The sequence below is a fragment of the Macaca fascicularis genome, chromosome 19 (assembly GCF_037993035.2).
Source record: "Macaca fascicularis isolate 582-1 chromosome 19, T2T-MFA8v1.1".
Taxonomy (NCBI): domain Eukaryota; kingdom Metazoa; phylum Chordata; class Mammalia; order Primates; family Cercopithecidae; genus Macaca; species Macaca fascicularis.
Window position 1 is genome coordinate 64872288 of NC_088393.1, and position 27225 is coordinate 64899512.

A 27225-nucleotide genomic window follows, 5' to 3' on the forward strand; every position below is an offset into this window, starting at 1 on the left:
TGTGTCGGAGTTTCCTTCCTTTTGAAGGCTGAGTAATATTCCCCCGAACAGAGGGACCACACTTTGTTACCCACTCCCCTGTCAATGGACCCTTGGGCTGCTTCCGCCTCTTGCTACTGTGAACATGTGACTGCCCACAGCTTCGTTCCTAGGCATGCAGGAGTGAACGGCCAATACAGAGATATTAGTCACTATCCCCCTAATGAGGGCAGAAATAAAGGAGAAGATAAGTGAACGATAAGACAATGTCTCAGACACCCGCAAAGCTGACTAGAAAACTAAGATTTCTGGCCAGGCATGGTGGCTCATGCCTGTAATACTAGCACTTTGGGAGACCAAGGAGGGAGGATCACTTGAGCCAGGAATTTGAAACCAGCCTGGGCAACATAGCAAGACACTGTCTCTACAAAAAACAAAAAATTAACCAGATGTGGTGGGCGCCTGTATTCCCAGCTACTCAGGAGGCTGAGGCAGGAGGATCACTTGAGCCTGGGGAGGTCGAGGTTGCAGTGAGCTGTGATGGCGCCACTGCACTCCAGCCTGGGCCACAGAGTGAGACCCTGTCTCAAAAAGGAAAAACAAAAGAAAAGAAAGAAAAAGAAATCGATTTCTGAGCCTGTAGAGGTTGCACACAATCTGGTTTTTCCCTTCCATAAAGTCCTTATCCAAGGACACGATTTAACATACATAAATCACAGGCACTGGCAGTGGATAAAAACCCTTGGCCTCGAGTCCTTGTCTCCGCCTTTCTATCCCTCCAGCTGGGCCAATTTCTGGTCCATTATTTCAGGGCTCAATTTCAACCCCTCCCCAGCTCTCACGGCCATGGGGGATTGAGGTAAGCTCAGACTGCTGTCATGGAAACCAGTGTAATAGGGAGAAAAGGCAGAGCACTAAAGAATGCTGTACAATGTCACTAGTATTCGTATAAGCCAGATCTTAAATGGTATATATGAAAATGCTATTTGTTGTAAAAAAAAAAATTATGGTTAGAAATAAATGCACATAAAGACACTCACACAAACAACAACTCTGGAAGGACATACAAGAAAATTATTAATTGCGGCGGGGCGCAGCGGCTCACACCTGTAATCCCAGCACTTTGGGAGGTCGAAGAGGGTGGGTCACCTGAGGTCAGGAGTTCGAGACCAGCCTGACCAACATGGTGAAACCCAGTCTCTGCTAAAAACACAAAATTAGCTGGGCGTGATGGTGCATGTCTGTTATCCCAGCTACTTGGGAGGCTGAGGCAGGAGAATCACTTGGACCCAGGAGGTGGAGGTTGCAGTGAGCTGAGATCGCACCATTGCACTCCAACCTGGGTGATAGAACAAGACTCCATCTCAAAAAAACAAAACAAAACAAAACAAAGTAACTACAGGATTTTAACTAACTCAAGTTAGAGGTCTACTTTAAACCTTCAGCCAAAAATCCATTAAAAATTGATGAGAAGTTAGTATTTATAAGAGCTTCTATTAGAAAATTCTTCTATAAGATCTTCACAGAGGCAGGAAACAAATTATAATTGAGAGACAGGATTCTAAGGGGGTGCTATGATCTGAATGTCAGTGCCTCCTCCCACCGAATTCCTCTGTTGCAACCCTAACCCACAAGGTGGAGGTGTTAGGAGGCGGGGGCCCCAAGGAAGTGATCAGGGCATGAGCGCCTTTGCCCCCCTACCATGTGAAGACACGGTGAGAAGAGGCCACCTGTGCACCTGGAAACGGGCCTTCAGCAGACACTGCCCCTGCCGGTGCCTTAAACTTGAACTTCCAGCCTCCAGAACTGTGAGAAATCAATGTCTGTTGCTTATAAGCCACTCAGACTATGGTATTTTGTTGTAGCAGCCCAAATGGGCTAAAACACAGGGTTTCAATACTAGGGCAATGATGGATAAACAACAATCACGTTCATAACACCCTGAAAATGAACACTTGTAAACAATGTGAGAAGGAACAAGTTTTGCCTCATCGCACGATGAACTATAACATTTCACAAGTCAACGAAAACGAGAAAAGTGCATACAGAGATGAACGGGTGATGCTTCTCACGAGGAATACAGACAGGAAAACCTTCTGCGCTTTTCCCAGTAATCTGAGAAATTCATGGGAAACACATGAAATCCAATTTTCTCCTAATGGATGGACGAACAGCAGAAAGGATGGAGCAATTAGGCATTGCCATGGAAACCTCATTGAGAAGGGGAAGGGGAGGAGCTGAGAAGAGGGGCAGAGAGCGCCCCTCACCCTCAGGCTCTGCAGCCAGACAGCGAAGGCCCAGCCAGGCTGCAGGGTAGATGCAGATGTATATGTGGGTGGATAATTAAAAGGAGGGACAGGCCAGGCATGGTGGCTCATGCCTGCAATCCCAGCACTTTGGGAGGACGAGGTGGGAGGATTGCTTGAGGCCAGAAGTTTGAGAGTAACCTGGGCAATGTAGCAAGACCCTTCGTCAACAAAAAACAATTAGCCAGGAGTGGTGGTGCGCACCTGCGGTCCCAGCTACTCAGAAGGCTGAGGCAAGAGGATTGCTTGAGCCTGGGAGGGTGAGGCTGCACTGAGCCATAACTGCACAAATGCACTCCAGCCTGGGCAACAGAGTGAGACCCTGTCAAAAAAAAGAGAGGGGAGGTGGCTTCTCAATTTGGGAGAACAATCTCTTCTAGCTCACTGGGTCATTGCAAGAACTGGATGTCGTTTGTAAAGCACGTGGCCCGTTTCTGGCGTGCATGTGCTGGGATTTCCACAGGGACAGGTAGAGGCGCAGCTAGGAGAATCCCCGGGATGTGGGGGAGGCTGGGCAGAGCACGGATTCCTGGGGCTTACCCCAGTTGAATGAAGATCTCTTGGTTAGAAAACTGCACTTCCTCTCACAATATTACAGAAGTCAATGTTAGCCTGCTATATGTATTTGTGTCCTTTTATTTTTTTTTACTATTTATTATTAGCTGAAATATTCTTTTTATTTTTATTTATTATTATTATTATTTTGAGACAGAGTCTCGCTCTTGTCACCCAGGCTGGAGTGCAGTGGTGCAATCTTGGCTTATTGCAACCTCTGCCTCCTGGGTTCAAGCGATTTTGCTGCCTCAGCCTCCCAAGTAGCTGGCATTACAGGTGTGCACCACCATGCCCAGCTAATTTTTGTATTTTAGTAGAGATGGGGTTTCACCATGTTGGCCAGGCTGGTCTCGAACTCCTAACTTCAAGTGACCCGCCCCCATCGGCCTCCCAAAGTGCTGGGATTAAAGGCGTGAGCCGCCACACCTGGCCTATTCTTTTTTAAAAACAATTTTTGCTCTCCTGGTAACTGTGGTTCTCCATTCATCCCAGTGTGTTCCCTGAAAGCAGAGATCCTTCCCTCTTTTTCATTCCTTTCATTCACAGAAAATCACTGTCATGGGCTGAATTGTGAACCCTCCAAATTCATATTGAAGTCCTAAATCCCAGTACCTCAGAATGAGACTTAATAAACTCCCCTATATATATATCCTATTAGTTCTGTCCCTCTAGAGAACCCTGACTGATACACCCAGCCTTGCAGAATCCCCCTCACCTTCAACAGCAGCATTCTGCCCTGGGGGCTGGATATGCAGGCTGGCCTGTTCCTTTGCAACCATCCCAGCATCACAGAGGCCACGGTGGCTGCATGGACCTGTCACTCCTGACCTGTTCCTCCCTCGCCTCATCTTCCCTATCCTGCCTCTTGGGATGGGTCCACTTCCTGAACTCTCCAAATCCAACTTCCACACTCCATCTTCATTGCTGCCACCCTGGACCAGGGCACTGAGATCTCTCCCCTACGAGACCACAGCACCTTCCTCACGGGGCTCCCCACCTCCACACCAGGCCCTGGGTCCCCCACCTTCCCAACAGGAGCCAGAGGGAGAGCTTTAAGTTGTAAAACAGATGATGTTGCCTCTCCTTGCCATTTGGACTTACAACTTTCCAGTGGCCTCCAGTGAACCTACAATGAAATCCAAAATCCCCCGCATAACAACGTGTAGCAGAAGGAATTTGCAAACATCTAGAAAAATCACATGCACATGTTCCCTCTGGCCCAGAGGTGATTGGTCAATACTTATCTAAACTATGAACACACATAACCTTGAATTAAATACTGCAATTAAATTCTCAGAGTTCATCCAGAAGTCAGAGCAAGATTCGGCAACATAGCATCTGTGCAATAAGATGATTGTTCAGTGTACCAGACTATTATTATTATTGTAACAGAAACACAATAGAAACTCATCAGGAAACGTGTCAGTGAAATTATCGGAAATCTGCAAATGCAATGTTCTATGGACATAAAGAAGGATGAAAAATGTCTTTGTGTATTGATGATATAAGGTTCTCACCAAGATGTGGCGTTAAGTGATAAAAGCAAAGTAGCACAAGATACAATGCTGGGCTTCTTGCTGTGTTTTTAAAAGAGGAGAAGGGAGTGAGGATAAGTGTATATACTGGTGCTGATATATGTTCATAATAGCTCTGCAAGGAAACAGAACTGGAAATTGGATTTGTCGCTAGACTTTTGTGCAGACTTTTCTTCTAAAGAATCTGCTACTCAACTCAGCCATTGTGAGGGCAAAAGCAGTCACAGACAATTCGTAATGAATGGGCATGACTGTGTCCCAATAAAACTTTATTTACAAAGATCTGTGGAGCCAGATGTGGCCTGTGGAAAGAGTAGTTTTCTGATCCCTGGTCCAGAGAATGAAAACTCAGGATGGGGAGGATAGGTGAGGATTGAGATGGAAAAAGAAAGGTATCATCCCAAAATCAGTGTACAAAAATGAGTAGCATTTCTATACACCAGTAACGTTCTAGATGGAAGCCAAATCAAGAATACAATCGCATTTACCACGGCCACACCAAAAAAAAAATACCTATGAATATTTCTAACCAAGGAGGTGAAAGACCTCTACAAGAACCACAAAACAGTGCTGAAAGAAATCGATGATAACACAAGTAAATGGAAAAACATTACATGTTCATAGATAGGAAGAATCGCTATTTTTTAAGTGGCCATACTGCTCAAAACAAGTTTACAGATTCAATGCTATTCCCATCAAACTATCAACATCATTTTTCACATAATTAGAAAAAACTATTTTAAAATTCATATAGAACCAAAAAAGAGCCTGAATAGCCGAAACGATCTGAAGCAAGAAGAACGTAGCTGGAGGCATCACATTACCTGACTTTAAACTATACTACAAAATTAGAGTAACCAAAACACCATGGTACTGGTACAAAAAGAGACACATAGACCACAGAACAGAATACAGAGTGCTGAAATAAATCCACACACCTACAACCATCTGCTCTTTGACAAAGTCGACAAAAACAAGCAATGAGAAAAGGACTTCCCATTCAGTAAATGGCGCTGGGATAGCCACACGCAGAAAATTGAAACAAGTCACCTACCTGTCACCATATAAAAAACTAACTCCAGATGGATTCAAGGCTTAAATGTAAGATCTCAAACCGTAAAAGACCCTAAAAGGAGATACCATTCTTGATATTGGCCTTAGCGAAGAATTTACAGCTAAATCCTCAAAAGTAATTGCAACAACAACAGTCAAAAAAAAAAAAAAAAAAAGAAATTGACAAGTGGACCTAATTAAACTGAAAATAAGAGAAACTATCAAGGGAATAAACAGACAACCTACAGAATGGGAGAAAATATCAAAAACCTGCGCATCTGACAATGGTCTAATACCCAGAATCCATAAGGAATTTAAGCAAATCAACAAGCAAGAACAAAATAATCCCATTAAAAGTAGGTAAAAGACATGAATACACACTTGCCAATAGAGGGCATTCAAGTGGCCAACAAACACAAGAAAAAATACCATCACTAATCATCAGAGAAATGCAAATCGAAACCACCATGGGATACCATCTCACACAAGTCAGAATAGCTGTTTTTAAAAAGTCAGAAAATAACAGATGCTGGTGAAGTTGTGGAGAAAAGGAGATATTTATACACTGCTGGGAGTATAAATTAGTCCAGTCACTGGAGATTTCTCAAAGAACTAAGAGCTGAACTACCTTTTGACCTAGCATCCATTATTGACCTATAGCCATTATAGGATATAAACCCAAAAGAAAAATTATTCTACTAAAAAGACACATGCACCCAAATGTTCATCACAGCACTATTCGCAATAGCAAAGCGGACTATTCACAACAGCAAAAATGGTTCCTGTGAGTGGTGGTTTGGATAAAGAACATGTGGGCCCAGTGCATGGCTCACACCTGTAATCCCGGCACTTTGGGAGGCCAAGGCAGGTGGATCACGAGGTCAGGAGTTCGAGACCAGCCTGACCAACATAGTGAAACCCCGTCTCTACTAAAAATACAAAAATTAGCCAGGCATGGTGGCAGGCACCTGTAGTCCCAGCTACTCAGGAGGCTGAGGCAGGAGAATCACTTGAACCTGGGAGGCGGAAGTTGTGATGAGCCAAGATTGCACCACTGCACTCCAGCCTGGGCAACAGAATGAGATTCCATCTCAAAAAAAAAAAAAAAAAGAAAGAAAGAAAAGAAAAGAACATGTGGTACATATACACCATGGAATACTACACAGCCATGAAAAAGAATGAAATTTTGTCCTTTGCAGCAACATGGATGCAGCTGGAGGCCTTGAGCTGCTGGCCCATCACACAAGCACAACCTGGCCTACCTGGTGCCCATTGATCCAACCTGAATACTCTTGAAAGCTTTTACCTGTTGTGGTGAGGGAAGTAGTCTCAGGATTGGCCATGGAAGCTGCAGCTGAAGCAAGGGAGGGGAAGGGCTTGCAGAATAGTCCCCAAAATATATCATTAAGTAAAAAGTAGGCACCAAAGAGGATATATGAGATGTTCTCATTGGTTAAAACAAGAGGGGAGATTATGGTTTGGATATAGATGACTGGATAGACACATAGGTAGGCAGATAGATAGATAGATAGATAGATAGATAGATAGATAGATAGATAGATAGATAGATAGACAGACAGACAGACAGACAGACAGACAGACAGATAGATAGACAGACAGACAGACAGACAGACAGACAGACAGACAGATAGATAGATAGATAGATAGATATGGCAGATAGGTAGATAAGACATGAAAGATGAATAGATGGATAGATATATATGTAATAGATAAGATAGACGATTGAGAGATACTTGATAAATAGCTAGACAGATGACAGATAGGTAGATAAGATATATAGATGGATGATTGATGGATGAATAGACATATACACAATAGATACACAATAGATAGATGATATGTATTGATACTAATAGATTAATAATATAAAGTAAGAAAGAAAAAGATAGGGAGAGAGAAGGAAGGAAGGGAGGAAAGAAAGAATGAAGAGAAGGAGGAAGAAAAGAGAGAAGGAAATGTGTGAAATGACAAATGGGAGAACTAGGAGGATGAGGGATCAAGACTGAGAGAAAAGTTCTTCTCTGCATCACCTTTGGAATTGTTTGAGCACGTATTACTTTTCAAAAAACAAATAACAAATTAAGATATGAAGTCTACAATCAAGACTGAACAGAAAATCAAGACTGAACAGTAAATACAGTCCTATCAGCATCTACCCTCACACTTTCCACCACAACCAATTTCAGTTGGATTGGAAATGAACACCGGTGTGACCTCTGTGCCCAGGCTTTCCAAAATGTAACAGCAGAGTTAGATCACACAGAGGACATGATGACACAGGTAACAGCGAGCAGCTTTTGAAGGCTTCTTGATACCACACCTCTGCTAAGTAATTTGCAAATATTATATTGATCAGCCTCAAAAAGGGAGCTGTGTTTACAATAACAGCAGCATTAACTGACCACTAACTATGTGCCAGGCACTCTCGTGACTTACATTTTTCTATAAATCTGTATTTTAGTTTATATATAATTAGATACTTTACATATAATTATATTTTTTAAATTTACATAAAATTATTTGAATCCTCACACAACGCCTGTGTGAGAGGAACTGTTTTTATCTTCAACACACAGATTTGGAAACTGATATTAAAGAAAATGCCCAAGACACCAGCTGAGAGGTGAAAAAGCCAAGATGCACACTCAAACTGTGTGACTGCAGTGCCTGGAGGGAGGAACTATGTTTCTTCTCTGTTTTTACACCACAGGGAACTGGAGCACAGAGAGGGGAAGAAAGCTTCTCCAGGATGCACAGCTTGTAGGGAATCACACTGGGTCTCACTTTAATACGCAGACACTAGTCACCCCACTCCGCTTCCTCCACATTTCTGTTGACCGACAAGGCCTGTTTACCTCCTGCGAAGGTGTCTTGAGTGTCCCCTGGCCCCCAACTTGACTGACCATCCCTCCCCCATCCTCTATCACCCACATCATGGCCTGAGGGCTGAACACAGGCTCACTGTGTCCCCTCAGCACTCTCCAGTGTTAGAAAGAGGCCCCTGAACCCACAAGGACCCCACCCACCAATCACCTCCTCTCTTTCCCCCTCCTCGTCCTGTCCATCACCATGTCCTGTTAGTTCCACTTCCAGAACACTCCAAATCCATTTATCTCAATGGCCAAAACTGACACCAGACCCCATCTCTCTCCCTCCAGTGATCCCAGAGCAACCACTTCAGGGCTCTCTCTAATTCCATGCTAGCCACTTTGTTATTTTCTTCATGTTACTTTCCACATGTGAGCAATGGGATAAAAATAACTAGTATTGAGTGTGTGTGTGTGTGTGTGCGCGTGTGTGTTCAATGAATGAAGATGTAAACCAAAAATAAGATTCTAAGCCCCCAACCATCTGAATGGACCCCTCCCACCCTCCCATCCACAGGGCATTCTAAAGTTAACCTGAAAAATTCGTTTAGGCTGTGATAGGAAGAGGGAACCAAACATGCCTCATTCTACCCTCCTCCCTTTTGAAATTACTTACAGAACAGGCTTCTTACGTCTGATAAGAAACCTTTGCAATCTATTTTCTGAAAATAGAAAATGGGAACCCAACCAACTCATTGGTGGAGAGGAGAGCCCCCTTGAACTGACTTTTAAAAATATATAGTCATTCCATGTTCTGAGAAACAGCCCCAATGTCCTGGAATCTGATTGTTAATGGTCTCCAAGTGGCCTGGCTTGTACCCAGCCAGGACCTCTGCACCTGCTGTTCCCTTCCCCAGACACTTCACTTCTCCTCATTCAGTTTTCAGATCCAATATTCTCATCTCATTTCCAGAGCATCCTGTCTAAAAGATCACATTCTTTTATTTTAAATTCTTCACAGAGCAAATTCCTCTCTGAAATCATGTCTTTGTTAATTAATGTATTGTCTCTTTCTTCCCTGAGTTCAGGTGCTTGTCTGTATTTGGTCAGGCTCTGCCTTTGTGCCTAACCTTAGGCTTATCTCCCAACCTCGTTCTGCACCCCTGACTGTTTCTGATTTCTTCATCTTCTCACTATACTGTCCAGCAGAAGAGACCAACAGAACATACTTGTCGCATGAAATAATGAAAAGAACAAAAGTGAAATCTGAGAATAGACTTTAAAAAAAATTGGCAACCAAGAGATTCGAATCATGGAGATTGTCTTCTCCTGAGAAAACATGTGCTGTTTTTGCTGAAATCTTTCTCTTCTCTGGTTCCAGGAGAACTTGTCTGTACAATAGAAAATTAGTGAGAGGTTTTTTGGAGACTCTAAAATAGGGTGCAATAGCCAGAACCCAAGACGGTCCTCTCTGACCCTGGCCAACTGGTGTTCATTCCCTTGTGGTTCCCTCCCATGCTGAAGAGGGCCATGCAACCAGTGAGATATGGCAGACATGGCTGTGTGACTTCTGAGGCTGGGTTGTAAGAGATCTTGTGGCTTCTGCCTTGCTTTCTCTTGGGTCACCTCCTCTAAGGGAAGCCGGCTACCATGCTGTGAGGATGTTCAAGCAGCCTTGTGGAGTAACCGAGGCCTCCTGCCAACAGTCAGAGCTGATTCGCCTGCCTTGTATGTTGGCCATCCTGGTAGTGGACTCTTTAGCCATAGCTAAGCTTTTAAATGACTGCAGCCCTGGCCCACATCCTAACCACAATGTTATAAGAGACCCTAAGACAGAACCTCCCAGCTAACTCACTTCCAAATTCCTGATCCACAGAAACTGAGATGATAAATGTCTGTTGTTGTTTTGAGCCACTAAGTTTTGAGGTGGTTTGTTACACAGCAGTGGGTAACTAATACATCAAGCTATGTCAGTAACCACCAACATTGTTCTTCCAAGCCCACACAATTATCAGAGTCTGAAAAAAACCCTCTCAGTGGCCTATGACATGACCTCATGAGACCCGGCTCCTGCTACCTCTCTCCTTTGCTTTGTACCTTCTCCCACACACGGTGGCGGTTGATTCCAGCCACTATGACTCTCCAGCACATTTGCTCAGGCTTGTTCCCTCTGCGGATTTGATTTTACTGTGCTCTCAGCCCGGAGTCTTTCCTGCAGTGAGCCTCATTTCCAGTTCTCTCACTCCTTCAGCACTTTCTGTTCAAATGCTCTCTCTCTAGAGACTTTCCTGACCTCCCTTCCTAAAATAGCTGCCTCCCTCCACCTTCTCTACCATCTCACCTTGCCTTGTTCCTCTTCCTAATGCCTGACACAGCACACATTTATTTTTGTTTATTATCTTTCTTCTCTTGTTGGATTGTAAGCTCCGAAAGGACTTGGCAATCACTTATTGGGTTTCCTGCTGATGTACAACCAACTGAACAGGGTGGGGCACCCTCAAAAATGATTGGTTGACACTATGGAAAACAGTAATGGAGATTCCTTAGAGAACTAAAAGCAGAACTACCATTCCATCCAGCAATCCCACTACTGGGTATCTACACAAAGGAAAAGAAGTCATTACATGAAAAAGACACTTGCACATACATGTTTACAGCAGTACAATTCACAGTTGCAAAGATATGGAACCAACCCAAGTACCCATTGACAAAAGAGTGGATAAGGAAAATGTGGTATAGACACACCATGGAACACTACTCAGCCATAAAAAGAAACAAAATGATGTCTTTTGCAGCAACTTGGATGGAGCTGGAGGCGATTATTCTAAGTGAAGTAACTGAAGAATGGAAAACTAAATATCATATGTTCTCCCTTGTAAGTGGGAGCTAAGCTATGAGGATCGAAAGGCATAAGAATGATGTAACGGACTTTGGGGACTCAGGGGGAAAGGCTGGGGAGGCAGTGAAGGATAAAAGACTACGTGTTAGGTACAGTGTAGTCAATGTACCACACTGTACAATTTCGATGGGTGCACCAAAATCTCAGCAATCACCAGTAAAGAACTTATCCATGTAGCCAAAATCCACCTGTACTCCAAAAACCATTGAAATGTAAAAACAAAACAAAAAAGAAATAATACTTAATGATTGGTTAAGTGGGGCATAGTGGCTCATGCTTGTGATCCCAACTACTCAGGATGCTGAGGCAGGAGGATCACTTGAGCCCAGGAGTGTGAGGCTGCAGTGAGCCATGATCACAACACTGCACTCCACCCTGGGTGACAGAATGAGACCTTGTCTCAAAAAATTAAAAAAATATATTGGTAATGTTGCAGATTTAAAATGGCCAAAAATCACTTTATGCTCCAGAAGGGATGTCTGTCTCCCATGTTTTCTGGCTCTGGCCTGGCTGTACAACTTGTTTGGCAACAGCACATGGTAGAAACGGTAGCATGTGCCTGCCGTGGTGAGGCCCATGGAGCCTTGCAGCTTTCCTTTCCACACTCTTGGAATGCTGAGACCTCAGTGCTGTGAGGAAGCCTCGTCTCATTCACTGGCCCAGGAAGAGGGGAGTCCACACGCAGGGGAACCCAGACCCTGGTGGAGAGCCCACGCAATTGCTGAATATATAAGGGACGGCGTCTCATGTTCCTCCCACCGCACCCCATCCTCCAGCTGAACGAGGCCACACACGCGGGCCCAGGCAAAGACAGCATGGAACCACCAGCCGACCCATGTAGAAAGGAAGCACACTGATTTTCTGTATGCTCTCAACACTCCCGACACCAACTATGTGGGAGATTCTCTCACACCAACCAATTCTCCACTTGTCAGCAGACACGGACTGGGTATCCCACAAGTTAGCTCAATTATGACACTAACTACCCAAAATTAGTGCAGACTCCAATGATTACGGGCTCAATTCCACAAGACTGTCCCCACCCAACTTCAAATACCCTTCATAACTCCCCGGTTGTGACCTGTGCTTCTGACAAACCAGCTGTAAATTGGGAGTTCCAATGAGAACACAAGGACACAGGGAGTGGAACAACACACACTGGGGCCTATCGGGGGGTGGGGCCAGGGGAGGGAGAGCATTAGGACGAATACCTAATGCATGTGGGGCTTAAAACCTAGATGATGGGTTGATGGGTGCAGCAAACCTCCATGGCACATGTATACCAATGTAACAAACCTGTACGTTCTGCACATGTGTCCCAGAACTTAAAGCAAAACAAAAAATAAAACATTACAACTGCCTCCACCAAAAAAAACCTGGGGGTTCCCACGGCCCCCTCCTCAGGTTTGATAATTTGCGAGAACGGCTCACAGAACTCAGGGAAACACTTTCCTTACTATCAATGGTCCATAATAAAGGCTGCAACTCAGGAACAGCCCGATGGAAGAAGCTGAAGGAAAGGTGTGCAGAGAGGGTGTAGCGTTTCCCTGCTTTATCAGATGTGCCACCCGTGTTCACCTACTGAAAACTCCCCAAATCCTTTTTAGGCTGTTATGGAGATTCCATTATGTAGGTGTGGTTGATTAAATCATTGCCCACTAGTGATCAATTCAACCTCCAGCCCTTTTGCCCTCCCTGGAGGTCAGGAGGTGGGGCTACAAATTCAACTCCTCCAATCAGATGGTTGGTTCCCCCGGCAACCAGTCCCCATCCTTTGGGGCTTTTCAAAAGCTACCTCATTAACATAAACTGAGATATAAGTGAAATAGGATTTGTTATGAATAACAGAAAGGCACTCTTCTCACCTCTATCACTCCCAGGAAATTACAAGGGTTTTTGGAGAAACGTGGGATGAAGACATTTCTTATTATACCTTGATAGCACCCCATGGAAGGTGAGAAACAATGAGTTGTTTTACATGCCACTGCATTCTGGGGGCTGCTTGTTACACAGCGGTAGATAACTGATACATTCCATGAGTAAGTAGCTGCCTGACAGACTTTCCTTCATCTACCCTCGGCCGCTCCAATCCATCTGCACACTGAAGCCAGGACAACGTTGGAAAATACACATGCTGGTGTCACTGCCCAGCTCACTGGAAACAATGCAAAGGTACCTGTCACTTTGGAGATAAAAAGCAAGAGCCATAGATGATGAACCCTTACCTATTCCAGCCTCTCCTACTGTGCTGAGTCATATCATCCTCCCCTCTGCCTTCCAGACTCTCTGGGATGTGGCCAGTTCCCTAAGAGCTTCGTATGCCCTACCACTGTAGGGTACTTGAACATGCTATTTGATACGGTTTGGCTCTGTGTCCCTACCCAAATTATAATCCCTGTGTGTCAAGGGCAAAACCAGGTGGTAAGAATCAGAACGTGAGGGTGGTTCCCCCATGCTGTTCTCATGATAGTGAGTGAGTTTCATGAGATCTGGTGGTTTTATAAGTGCCTGGCATTTCCCCTGCTTGCACTCACTCCATCCTGCTGCCCTGTGAAGAGGTGCCTGCTTCTTCTTTGCCTTCCACCGTGATTGTAAGTTTCCTGAGTCCTCCCCAGCACTGTGGAGCTGTGAGTCAATTAAACCTCTTTCCTTTATAAATTACCCAATCTCAGGCAGTTCTTTATAGCAGTGTGAGAACAGACTAATACAGAATTCCTCCCCCTGGAATGCTGCCTCCCCACTCCCACTGCTAGGCAATGCCAACACAACCTTAAGACACCAACTTCAGGCCGGGCGCGGTGGCTCAAGCCTGTAGTCCCAGCACTTTGGGAGGCCGAGACGGGTGGATCACGAGGTCAGGAGATCGAGACCATCCTGGCTAACATGGTGAAACCCCGTCTCTACTAAAAAATACAAAAAACTAGACGGGCGAGGTGGCGGGCACCTGTAGTCCCAGCTACTCCGGAGGCTGAGGCAGGAGAATGGCGTGAACCTGGGAGGCGTAGCTTGCAGTGAGCTGAGATCCGGCCACTGTACTCCAGCCTGGGTGACAGAGCGAGACTCCATCTCAAAAAAAAAAAAAAAAAAAGACACCAACTTCAGTATCACCTCCACAGGAAAGCCCTTCTGTAATGCTGACATCTTATGTAACAATGGTCCACACACAAATATATTTTTAATTTCACACACACACATGCACACATGTACACACATAGTGAGACTCCAAAACAAAGGAAACTCTCTTCATTCTAATACATCCATGAGTGGAACTTCTCCAGTGAGCATTTATCGAGCAACAACCAGCTTCAGGACGCCATGAAGAGTCCTTAGGTCCTTATTATTTATTCTGAAAATAATGTTACGAAGTGATCAGTTCTCAAACGGTAGAGGAAAAACTTGTTAAAAACAGAATGTAGTCGTGGATTTGTCAAACAGATGGTTACTGTTAAATATTTTTTGGACAGAGTTGCCTCCAACATGTCTGTGCTGTGCTGTATCCAAGAAATCCTTCCCTTCCTCAATTACAGGGATGCGTGTCCTGCTTGGAATCCAATCTGGCCTTTGGCTCAACAGAAACTCCACAGACAGCAGGAGAGCTGAGGCTCCACTGTGGCCATGCAGCCTTGTGTGAAAATTCTAATGGTTTCTCCTCCCTTAGAAATGTTTCCACCATCTGTTTCCCCATAGCCAGGGGCCAGGATGGGTGAGGTGCTCAGATCAGGGCCAAAATCTAAGGAGGCAGGGTGCAAACATCAAGTAATCGAGGTAATTCATATTTTAATGTAATGTTTCTTTAACATTTCTGAATTAATGCAAAAAAAAAAAAAAAAAGACGATGCACAAAATACCAACATTTTAACTAAAGATGGGATCTGACGCAGCAGGTATTAGGAAAAGGGAGGGAAGTGAGTCCCATAAAATATTGCCTTAAAATGCTATTTATAGGCCGGGTGCAGTGGCTCATGCCTGTAATCCCAACACTTCAGGAGGCTGAGGTGGGCGGATCACCTGAGGTCAGGAGTTCAAGACCAGCCTGGCCAACATGGTGAAACCCCGTCTTTATTAAAAATACAAAAATTAGCCAGGCATGATGGCGGGCACCTGTAATCCCAGCTACTCGGGAGGCTGAGGCAGGAGAATTGCTTGAACCCGGAAAACTGAGGTTGCAGTGAGCCACGATTGAGACACCGCACTCCAGCCTCGGTGACAGAGAGATACTCCGTCTCAAAAAGAATGTATATACACACACACACACACACACACACACACTATTTATCTTGAATATTGCAGTTTTCCACTGCCCTTTAAATTTTGCACCTGAGGCCAATGCCTCACTTGCCTGACCCTGGCCACACCCACATCATGTGAATTGCTCTTGAATCTCCTCTCCCTCTCCACGGCCACCACCCTAGTGTTTTCTATTGTATCTGGCTTGAATAACCACAGCCACCTCCTAACCATCCCCTCCATGTCCCAGTCTTGTCCAACTCATGAAATGTCACTACCACTTACGGAGCCACTCAAGACAAAATTGAGGATTCATTTTTGCTTCACTCCTTTCCTCCGAAGCCTGAGTCCCACCCACCTGCAAGTCCTATTAATTCCACCTTCGTCTCCTACTGTCTAGAAATCGCTAGACACCACCCACTCTTCCCTGTCCCACGCCGTCACCTGCGGCTCAGATTACTGCAACTGACTGCATGGATTTTCTCAGCTCCTTTCCGTCCTCTACCCAGACTGTCCTGGAATATGAACAGATTGCACTGTGGGAATGCCATATCAGATGGTTCAGTGCTAAAGATAACTGTGTCTCACCATAATAATGTTATCCCCTTGCCAAGTCTTTCTATTTCATTCAAAGAGACGTTCCCCGTAGGTGCTGGTGTGCCTTCAACATTTCCGTCACACTTGCTAATTACTTTTTACACAAAGGAGAGCTTTGCCCAGATCATTGGCAGGCAATGGCATCTAACCAGGGTTTCTCAGTCTCAGCACTGTGGACATTTTGGGCGGAATAATTGTTCGGTGGGTGGGCAGGAGGGCCGTCTTCTGCACTGTAAGCTGATGAACAGCACCCCTGGTCTCTACCCCCTGGATGGCAAGAGCGAGGCCCTCTTCCCCTCGTGTGACAACCAAAGTTGTCTCCAGACACTTCCAGGTGTCCCCCTGTAGACAAAGCCCCCCTGTTTGAGAACCACTGGTTTAGGCACACTTGTGCATGTTGTTGTTGTTGTTGTTGTTGTTTTATCATTGTTCTTTCTTTCACACTGTCTTCCACTTACGGGAGGTGACGCTGGCTTTCCATGGATATTCATGTTATCAAAACTTTAAAATGATTCTCACTCGGGTGTTTAAAGTTAATGTTATAGGCCAGGCGCAGTGGCTCATGCCTGTAATCCCAACACTTTGGGAGGCCGAGGCAGGTGGATCATTTGAGGTCAGGAGTTCGAGACCAGCCTGGACAACATGGTGAAATCCCGTCTCTACCAAAAATACAAAAATTAGGTGGACCTGGTGGCACACACTTGTAGTCCCAACTACGCAGGAGACTGAGGCAGGAGAATCACCTGAACCCGGGAGGTGGAGGTTGCAGTGAGCTGAGATCACACCACTGCACTCCAACCTGGGTGATAGACCGAGACTTTGTCTCAAATAAATAAATAAATAAAAATAAAAGTTTATGTTATAGAACAATGGTAAATAGCACCTCATGGCCTAGTTCTTAACACAGACAGGGCAAAATTCCTGAAAAGTGAACAGACAGGTAACATCTATCCCACTGATCACTTCTCCCATTAAATGTCAAGTAAACTTTCTAAATTGCAAATCTGACCATGTCACTCTGCTATTCTAAACCCTGCTGCCCTCTGGAAAAAGTTGTTTTTTAAGCATACTTAATTCTTATTCTGAAGCACATTTAAAAGAGAATTGAAAATGAAAAATTTTGCTTAATTCTCAGTATACTCAGAGCTGCAATAATCTTTGGTTTCTTGGGAAGAGCATAAAATATTCATAAAGCCTATAATTATGTATTTGGCCCCTTTATCTAAGAGCTTCTTTCCATGGTAAGCAAAGTTCACAGGCATTTTCCCACCTATAGTCAGTTTATTGTAAGCACCCATCTTTGAATTATGAGTGATAAATATGACATCTCAGAAATCATCGGTAATATATTCCAGGTCAACCACCTAAAGGAGCCTTCACCTGGAAATTCCCAAACTAACAGTCCTTTATGATGTATACAGCCTATCTGTAATTTCCCATTCAAGCTTGTGTTTAGAATGGGCCAAATATCTGCACTACTTGCAGCTAGATGTGGCCATGCAACCAAGGTCTGGCCAACAGGATGAAAGCACATGTATAGAGTGTGGACTAAGAGAAACCTTAAAGGGAATACTGGGGACAGAATCTTTCTTTGCCTCACCTCTCCTCCTCTTAGCTAGAAGGCAGATACGCTGCCTGAATTCAGCCAGCTCTCTAGACAGTGAGGTAGAAGTCACCTGGTGAGTAATTCAGAGTAACAAGACAGCAGGAGCCTGGGTCCTGTGTTCATTAATTCCAGCTGCCATAACAAAATCACACGGACTGGGTGACTTAAACAACAAAAACGCATTTTCTTATAGTTCTGGAGGCTGTAAGTCCAAAATCATGGTGCTGGAAAATTCTGTTCCTGGTGAGGACTCTCTTCCTGGTTTGCAGATGGCCACCTTCTTACTGTGTCCTCACATAGCAGAGGTGGTGGGGTAGGGGAAGAGATCTGATCTGGTGTCCCTTTTCTTATGAAGATCCCAGTTATATTGAATTAAAAGTCCACCCTTATGACCTTATGTAATCTTAATTACCTCTCTAAAAGCACTCTCTCCAAATACAGTCACATTGGGGGTTAGAACTTCAATGTGAGTTTTGGTCAAGGAGCACCATTGAGGTCACAGCAGCCTCTAACAGCATAGAACCCTGAATGAGACTCAAGATTTCTGCTACACAAGAGCAAGGGACGATTAAATCCCATTCAGTAATTAGGATCACCTCTCACTGACTCACATCCACACACACTCTAAGACACACAACTCCTACCCACATGCTGAGTATGGTAACCCCATTTCCTACTTTAACCTTTGGGGGAGCCTGGGGGGGATCATTCTTACCCACTGCCCAAAGTGGAGAAACGGAGGCCCCGAAAGAACAACTCTCTTGGCAGGGTCAGAGAGTGAGTCGGTGCTGCCAAATGCCTCATGTGTGCATTTCTGACAAGATACAGAGTAATCTGAGGATGGAGGAGGTATGAAGGTGAATGGCAACCTAGGCAAAGAACTGGGAAGAGATCGATGGAAATCTGTTCTTAAAAACCCCATGCGTATGTTTATTGCAGCATTATTTACCACAGCAAAGACATGGAATCCATCTAAATGCCCACCAGGGGTAGATTGGATAAAGAAAATGTGGTATCTACATAACATGGAATACGACACAGCCATAAAAAAAGAAGGAAAACATGTCTTTTGCTGTAACATGAAGGGAGCTGGAGGCCATTATCCTTAGCCAGTTAATGTAGGAACAGAAAATCAAATACTGCATGTTCTCACTTACAAGGGGGAGCTAAACAACAAGAACCCATAGATCCCAGGAAGGGCCGACCAGAGGGTGGAGGGTGGGAGGAGGGAGAGGATCAGAAAAGATACCTATCGGGTACTAGGCTTACTACCCTGAGTGACGAAGTTATCTGTACCCCAACCCCTGAAACACACAGTTTACCTATGTAACAAACCTCCGCATGTATCCCTGAACCTAAAATAAATTAAAGAAAAAAAAAGACCCCCAAGCCATTCTTGCTGCTGGAGTCTTCTGGACTTTGGGTTTTCGTTGTTGTTGTTGTTGTTGTCGTATTTTGTTAAAACATTCCTGTCCTTCTGAAAGGATACTTGGAGGCTTTATCTGGATTCCTAGGGTCCTCTATCCACAAAAAGTCGACTGAACCGCGTCTCTAATTTGGGGAAATGTGAGTGTGTGTCGTAAGACCCTCACGGTGGGCGGAATAATTTGCTATAGGGCAAGTTGAAGAGTGACCAAGGATGCCTCAAATAACGTCTCCCTTTTCATTACGTGGGAGCGCCTTTCCGAATTACACAGCCAGGGTGAATTATACGTTGACTCGTCATCTGTGACAAATTTCATGCAGCTCATGGCTATCAACAGCAGCGCCCTTCCCAACAGCTTGCAGCAGCTGCCGCTGGTCAAGGCGATCAGCTCGATCCCCGTCGCCTTCCGTGAAGGACCACGGGCTGGTCAGAAGCATTCTGACAGGTCACAGAGCCAGCCCAGCTGTTGGGGGGATTAGCTGTAAGGAAAGCTGATCCTATGACAAACGCTCTAGGTATGTCCGCCCCTGGGAAACGTGACCTTCGAGGTTTGCATTATAGAACTTCGTTCGCTTCAAAAGATGGAGAACACTTTTGTTTTCTGAGTGCCTGGAGAATCATGATGCAGACAACTTTGGAGGTACCCAAAGAAACGGAACACAGAATCCCAATTACATGTAGGCCGCACACATGATAAACAACTGCAGGTTTGGGAATTGCTGGGCGAAGCTTCCTTTCGGCAGTTTGCTCAGAATATACTGCTGATGATTTCTGAGGTGCTCTATCCATCATTCACAATCGCGTTGCGGTAAAATGCTTGCGGAGTGGACAATATCTGTGAACTCTGCTCCCCAAGGAGGAAAGCTGATAACTGCTGGAGCCAAAGATATCATCACAGGCTTTATCAATATCTCATTTTCTCCCCATGAAACCGATAAGCATTCGAAGCCCTGAGCGTGGTGAGAATTAAGCAAGATTGGCCTCTTTCTGATTCTTTCCACAGGGTAGTGGGGATTTGAAATGGGAGAATGATGTGGTCCTATCTGTTGTGTGGAAAGATTACCTTGGCTTTGCTTGTGAGAAGCGATGGATAAGGGGCAGTGTTGTGGAAAAAGTTTGAGAAGAATATACAGAGGTCAGCAAAATAGCATAACAAACCCCTTCTGCTCATTGTCTTCGGTTATCAGCTCATGGCCTAACCTGTTGTGTCTATACCCCCATCACACCACTGGCATTGTTTGTAAAGCAAATCCCAGACATGATACCATGTCCTCCATAAACATTTCCATATCTGTGTTTCTTAAAGACTTGCAGAAAGCTGACTTCTGAACCAAAGCAGAGCTTGCCCTTGGAAGGCCACTACCTGATACTGTCTATTGCTGGAAAAAGAGCAGCTTGCATAAGCATTTTTATGCACAAAACTGAAGCTATAGAATACACCAGGGAAATTCTGCTCATTGCTTGGGAATTATGCATTAGATATGCTATGATCTGGTTCTACAGGCATTTATTGATTATTGACTCTTTGCCAGGAACTGTTTGGGGCATGAGGACATGGTCCTGGCCCCTGAGATACTCACCATCTAATGGAAGACACAGACCAAAAAACAAACAATACAACCAATGTCATGTGTGGTTTGTAATGGCAAAATGTATCCCATGCTGAATACTCCAGACTGGTGGAAAAATAATAATAAAACAAGAAGCAAGAACAGCAGCAGAATAGCCGGGGTTCACTGAGAACTTACTGTTCTCAGCACCCAAGACACAAAAACTACACATTAGAGAAGATGGTCATTGTTTGGAAATTAGAGAAAAGCTGCTGGAAAAGAGGATTTAGAGATATAGTTGGAAGGACCACAACCAGCTTGCACATGTTTTTATGGTTTAGAAATGGCAACTCCAGGCCGGGTGCGGTGGCTCAAGCCTGTAATCCCAGCACTTTGGGAGGCCAAGACGGGCGGATCACGAGGTCAGGAGATCGAGACCATCCTGGCTAACATGGTGAAACCCCCTCTCTACTAAAAAATACAAAAAACTAGCTGGGCGAGGTGGCGGCGCCTGTAGTCCCAGCTACTCGGGAGGCTGAGGCAGGAGAATGGTGTAAACCCAGGAGGCGGAGCTTGCAGTGAGCTGAGATCTGGCCACTGCACTCCAGCCTGGGCAACAGAGTGAGACTCCATCTCAAAACAAAAAAAGGCAACTCCAGAATTATTATTTTTTTTTTGACAGTGTCTAGCTCTGTCACCCAGGCTGGAGTGCAGTGACACGATCTCGACTCACTGCAACCTCTGCCTCCCAAGTTTGAGCGATTCTTTTGCCTCAGCCTCCTGAGTAGCTGGGACTACAGGCACATGCTGCCATACCCGGCTAATTTTTTTTTTTTTTTTTTGTATTTTTGGTAGAGATGGGATTTCACCATGTTGGTCAGGCTGGCCTCAAACTCCTGACCTCAGGTGATCTGTCCACCTCGGCCTCCCAAAGTACTGGATTACAGGCGTGAGCCACTGCGCCCAGCCCAGAATTCTGACTGCGTGGTTCTGAATCCAAAAAAACTGTTCCTGAGTCTACTATTGCTTTACCATCATCAGCTCTCCACTTAGAAATCAGAGGATCCGTGGGGCACAGTGGCTCATGCCTGTAATCCCAGCACTTTGGGAGGCCAAGCAGGGTTAGCACTGCCACCATCGTGTTCACGCACAGCAAGAAGGCTCAGCTGATGGTGACTGCATGTGACATGGATCCCAGCAAGTCGTCTGTCTTCCTACCTGCCCTGGGTCGTAAGATGGGAGTTCCTGACTGCATTAATGAGGGGAAAGCAAGACTGGGGTACTGAGTCCACAGGAAGACCGGCCCCACTGTCCCTTTCACGCCGGTTAACCTGGGAGACGAAGGAGCTTTGGCTAAGCTGGTGGAAGCTACCAGGACCAATGAAATTAATAGATACAATGAGATCTGTAGTCACTGGGGAGGCAACATCCTGGGTCCAAAATCGCTGGCTTGCATTGCCTGAGCTGGAAAAGGCAAAAGCTAAAGACTTGCACCAAACTGGGTTAAATGTGCACTGCTGAGTTTTCTGTGCATAACAATAATAAAAAAATTCTCCTTTAAAAATCCCAACCAGCTGCCTCCTAAGAGCTAGGCACTGGAGTGCCCACTGGGAATACAATCGCGAGCAATTCTCTAAAAAAAAAAAAAAAAAATAGATACGGCCAGGTGCGGTGGCTCACACCTGTAATCTCAGCACTTTGGGAGGCCGAGGCAGGTGGATCACCTGAGGTCGGGAGTTCGAGATCAGCCGACCAACATGGTGAAACCCCATCTCTACTAACAATACAAAAAAATCAGTCGGGCGTAGTGGTGTGCACCTGTAATCCCAGCTACTCGGGAGGCTGAGGCAGGAGAATCACTTGAACCCAGGAGGTAGAGGCTGCAGTGAGCGGAGGTTGCGCCATTGCACTCCAGCCTGGGCAACAGAGCGAGGCTCCATCTCAAAAACAAACAAAAAATTAGATGCCAATCTGTGAGTGCTTCGCATAAAATATCCCTGGAAACACACAAATGTGAAAATTTACATTGTGAAACCAAAAGGCAGTTATGGGGGGAAGAAGAAAAGCAGCTGTGGTCTGAAAGGGGATAAGCAGCCTCTTGACCACCCTGGCCTCGTGGGGTCTGGCCCCCCGGAGAATCACAGTGTTTGTGATATCAAGTGACTCTGTGGAGCTGTGGGTCCACAGCCACAATGCACTCACGCTTCACTCACCGGCAGAGGTATGTGTGAAAGGGAATTTGCAGGTGACTATTGCTCTTGGTAGACCTACCTGACTTTTATTTTTTGCTTTGGAGGGTTTCCATTTACCTGTCACAAGGGATATATATGTGGCTCTAGGCCACCTTCACTCCTGACACCAAGTGCAAGTTTCAGGGACCTCAGGCCACCCCCAATTTACTAAGCAGAAGAACTTGTGGAACTCAGAAAAGCTGTTATGCTCACGGTTATAGTCTACTGCACTGGAAGGATACAGATCAAAACCAGCTAATAGGGCTGGGTGCCGTGGCTCACGCCTGTAATCCCAGCACTTTGGAAGGCTAAGTCGGGTGGATCACTGAGGTCAGGAGTTCGAGACCAGCCTGGCCAACATGGTGACACCCTGTCTCTACTAAAAATACAAAAAATTAGCCGGGCGTGGTGGCGCATGCTTGTAATCCCAGCTACTCAGGAGGCTGAGGCAGGAGAATTGCTTGAACCCGGGAGGCGGAGGTTGTGGTGAGCCAAGATTGTACCACTGCACTCCAGCCTGGGCAACAAAAGCAAAACTCCGTCTCAAAAAAAAAAAGAATCAGCTCAGAAGAATCCTAATGTCAAAGAGACACATTCACGGACAGCGTATTCTGGTCCCCTACACAGGAAATGCACAGATCTTGAACACATCGGCAGGAGCAGGCTTCTCTTGTCTCCTGGTAGCATCATTACCCCCAACTGTCTTCACGCTCATTCACCAAAAATTATTTATTTCATCAATTCATCAATTTTTGCTTGTCAAAAATTGGATATGACATTGGCATGCATCCATGGGGTGCTGATTAATAATAATAATACAGTTTAGTAAAATAATGGAAGGCCAGGCACAATGGCTCATCCCTGTAATCCTAGCACTTTGGGAGGCCAGGGTAGGCAGATCACGTCAGGTCAGGAGTGCAAGACTAGCCTAAGCAACTTGGTGAAACCCTGTCTCTACTAAAAATACAAACATTAGACAGGTGTGGTGGTACATGACTGTAATCCCAGCTACTTGGGAGGCTGAGGCAAAAAAAATCACTTCAATCTGGGAGGTGGAGGTTGCAATGGGCACAGATCGTGCCATTGCACTCCAGCCTGGGCAACAAGAATGAAACTCAGTCTCAAATAATAATAATAATAATAAATAAATACAAGATGGAATACTACACAGCTACGGAAAGCAACAAAGGAGTGCTTAAGTTCCAAAATGCCATGATCTCTAAAATACATTTTTGTAAAAAACCAAGATACAAAACGTGAATTTAATGTGCCAAATTGTATACGAAAGGGGGGAAATGTATAAGCACACCTCCTGTGTGTCCAAAGACACCTCTGTTTTGTTGCTTGTATCATTGGTTGCCTCCAGGGAAGGAAACCAGGTGACCACAAAACTGAGAAGAGAGTCTTCATGAAATCTCTTTCTGAACCTTTTAAATATATCACCTATTCAGAAAATGAATGGAACTGAATTTACAATAAAAATAGCACTACAACATAAAATAAAGCAGAAGGATCTGTTGTCCAGACGGACAGAGACAGGGAGAGGGAGTGAGGCCTGTGTCAGGCTGTGGATGCAATTGTTGCAATTGAGTTTTCTGGCGCCACGCTCATGGGCGGAAGCCCCAGCTCCACAAGTTACTAGCTGTGTGCTCTGGGGAAAGTTACTTAACCTCTCTGGGCCTGGGCCACCTCTGTAAATTAAGGATCATAAAATTACCCTCTTCATGTGGTTGTTAGGCAAATTAATGAATATGGTGAAATGCTTGAATACAGGGTCTGGCCCAGAGTAGATTGTGCAATACCTGGTAATCATTTCTACGGCTACTTTTCTCCATCCCATGCTGCTAATGACATCTGTATGATTAGCAGTGCTCTGCGCTGAGCCCTGAGGATGCTGGGGAGGTAGTGATGCCCAAGGAGAAACTCTCCATCCCACAGCATAGGAATGGCCATACATCCTAGTAGGGTGAGGACTCCAGGCCAGGCCACCGCAGAGGAAGGTGCCAGCCCCAATTAGGAGGATGTCTACATGATGTGTTGCCTGAGAAGAGTACACCAGCCTGTCTATGCCAAAGCCTGGTTCTACTCCATTCTGGATACTGGACTTCAGATAAGAAGTCATTGAACTACCCTGTGCCTCGGTTTCCCCATCTGGAACAACGGCATATTGAGAGGGACGACCTCGGAGAGCTGTTGTAAAGATCAAGTGAGATGGTCCTGTGAAACTCTCAGCACTGGCAGCTATTATTATTGCTGCCGCTGTTGTTAAGGAGTGGGGCTTTGAGGAGTGGGTAAGGATAAGGTGGGTACAGATAAGCATGGGTGGTACACCCGAGAAGCAAAGTTTAGTGTTTGGGGAAAGCAGAAAAGGGCTCGGCGAGTCGGTGTAGTCATTTTCTAGAGCTGCCATCACAAAGCGCCACACACCAGGTGGCTTCAACAACAGAAATCAAATTTCTCATGGCCCTGGCGGCTGGAAGTCTGAGATCCACGCGTCAGCCGGATTGGCTTCTCCTGAGGCCTCTCTCTTTGGCTTGCAGATGCCATCTTCGCCCTGGGTGCTCACGTGGTCGTCCCTCTGTGCGTGTCTGTATCGCAGTCTCTTCCTGTAAAGACGCCAATCGTATTGCATGAGGCCTACCAGCCTATCAACCTCATTTTACCTGAATTACCTCTTCGAAGACCCTATTTCAAAATACAGTCATATTTCGAGGGACTGGGAGGTGAGGACTTCAATATATGCCTCTTGGGGGGACACAGCTTCACCTGTAACAGTCCCAAGCCCAGGGGGTGGGCCGGGCAGTGGCAAAAGGAGGCTGGAGGGTTTGGTAAAGGCTAGATCTGGGGGTCTATTTTAGACCACAGTCAGCGGCCTGGCTTCCACCCTGAGTGTGGTAGGAACCCCCATGGGTCACAGGAGGGCAGGGTCACACTCTGTGTCCAGGCAAGATGGCTCTGGCTGCCTGTGGACCCAACTGGATGCCAGAGGAGGCTGTGTGGAAATCCAGGCAAAGGCTGGAGATGGTGGGTCAGTGGGGTAGACAGGTCTGGGAGAAGGAGAGAGAGTTTGCTCCCATGCCACAGGCCATGTGGAGATCCCGGCAAAGGCTGGAGACGGTGGGTCAGTGGAGTAGACAGGTCTGGGCAGAGGAGAGAGAATTTGCACCATGCCATAGGCCATGTGGAGATCCAGGCAAAGGCTGGAGACACGGCTGGGTCAGTGGGGTAAACAGGTCTGGGCAGAGGAGAAAAAGTTTGCACCATGCCATAGGCCATGTGGAGATCCAGGCAAAGGCTGGAGACGGTGGGTCAGTGGGGTAGACAGGTCTAGGCCGAGGAGAGAGAGTCTGCACCCATGCCATAGGCCATGTGGAGATCCAGGCAAAGGCTGGGTGGGTCAGTGGGGTAGACAGGTCTAGGCCGAGGAGAGAGAGTCTGCACCCATGCCATAGGCCGTGTGGAGATCCAGGCAAAGGCTGGAGACGGTGGGTCAGTGGGGTAAACAGGTCTGGGCGGAGGAGAGAGAGTCTGCACCCATGCCATAGGCCATGTGGAGATCCAGGCAAAGGCTGGAGATGGTGGGTCAGTGGGGTAGACAGGTCTGGGCGGAGGAGAAAAAGTTTGCACCATGCCATCAACGCATGAGCATCTTGGCTTCCACCTCCTCCACTAGCAACAAAGCTAGTCAAAGAGCTCGCAAGCCTGCCTCTCCCCTCCAATCCCTTTCTTCCTCCATGGAGAAGGGACTGAGTCTGACGCCGTTTCTTTCTCAAGCTCTGCCCGTGATTTCTTTCCTGTTGTAGATTTTAGACTAACTCTGTGGCGCCCTCTACTGACCAGGTGCGTCTCATCCAGAACGCTGTCCAGCCCCGTGAGGTCCAGTTCCGCGGTCTCAGGCCATTGTGGCTACAGACGCTTGAAGAGGGGCTAGGGGGATTGAGGGGGGCTCCAAGGAAAAGCACACGCCGGATCTCAGAGACTTTGTTACCAAAAAGCACTGGAAAATATCCCGTTAACAGTGTTGTGCAATAGCTGCATGTTGATTACTTCACAGCATTTTGAATATATTGGGCTAAAAAAGATATAGTTTTTTTTTTTAGACGGAGTCTTGCTCTGTGCCCCCAGGCTGAAGTGCAATGGTGCAATCTCGGCTCACTGCAGCCTCTGCCTTCCTGGCTCCAGCGATTCTCCTGCCTTGAGCTCCTTGTATTTTTAGTAGAGATGGGGTTTCACCATGTTGGCCAGGCTGGTCTTGAACTCCTGACCTCAGGTGATCCTCCTGCCTTGGCCTCCCAAAGTGCTGGGATTACAGGTGTGAGCCACCGCACCCAGCCTCAGGTTAACTTTGGAATGCCCTTGGCTGAGGAAAGGGTCCATCAGTAGGTTGGGGGGCTTAGAAGTTTATTTTTTTGTTTGTTTACAATTTACAGAAA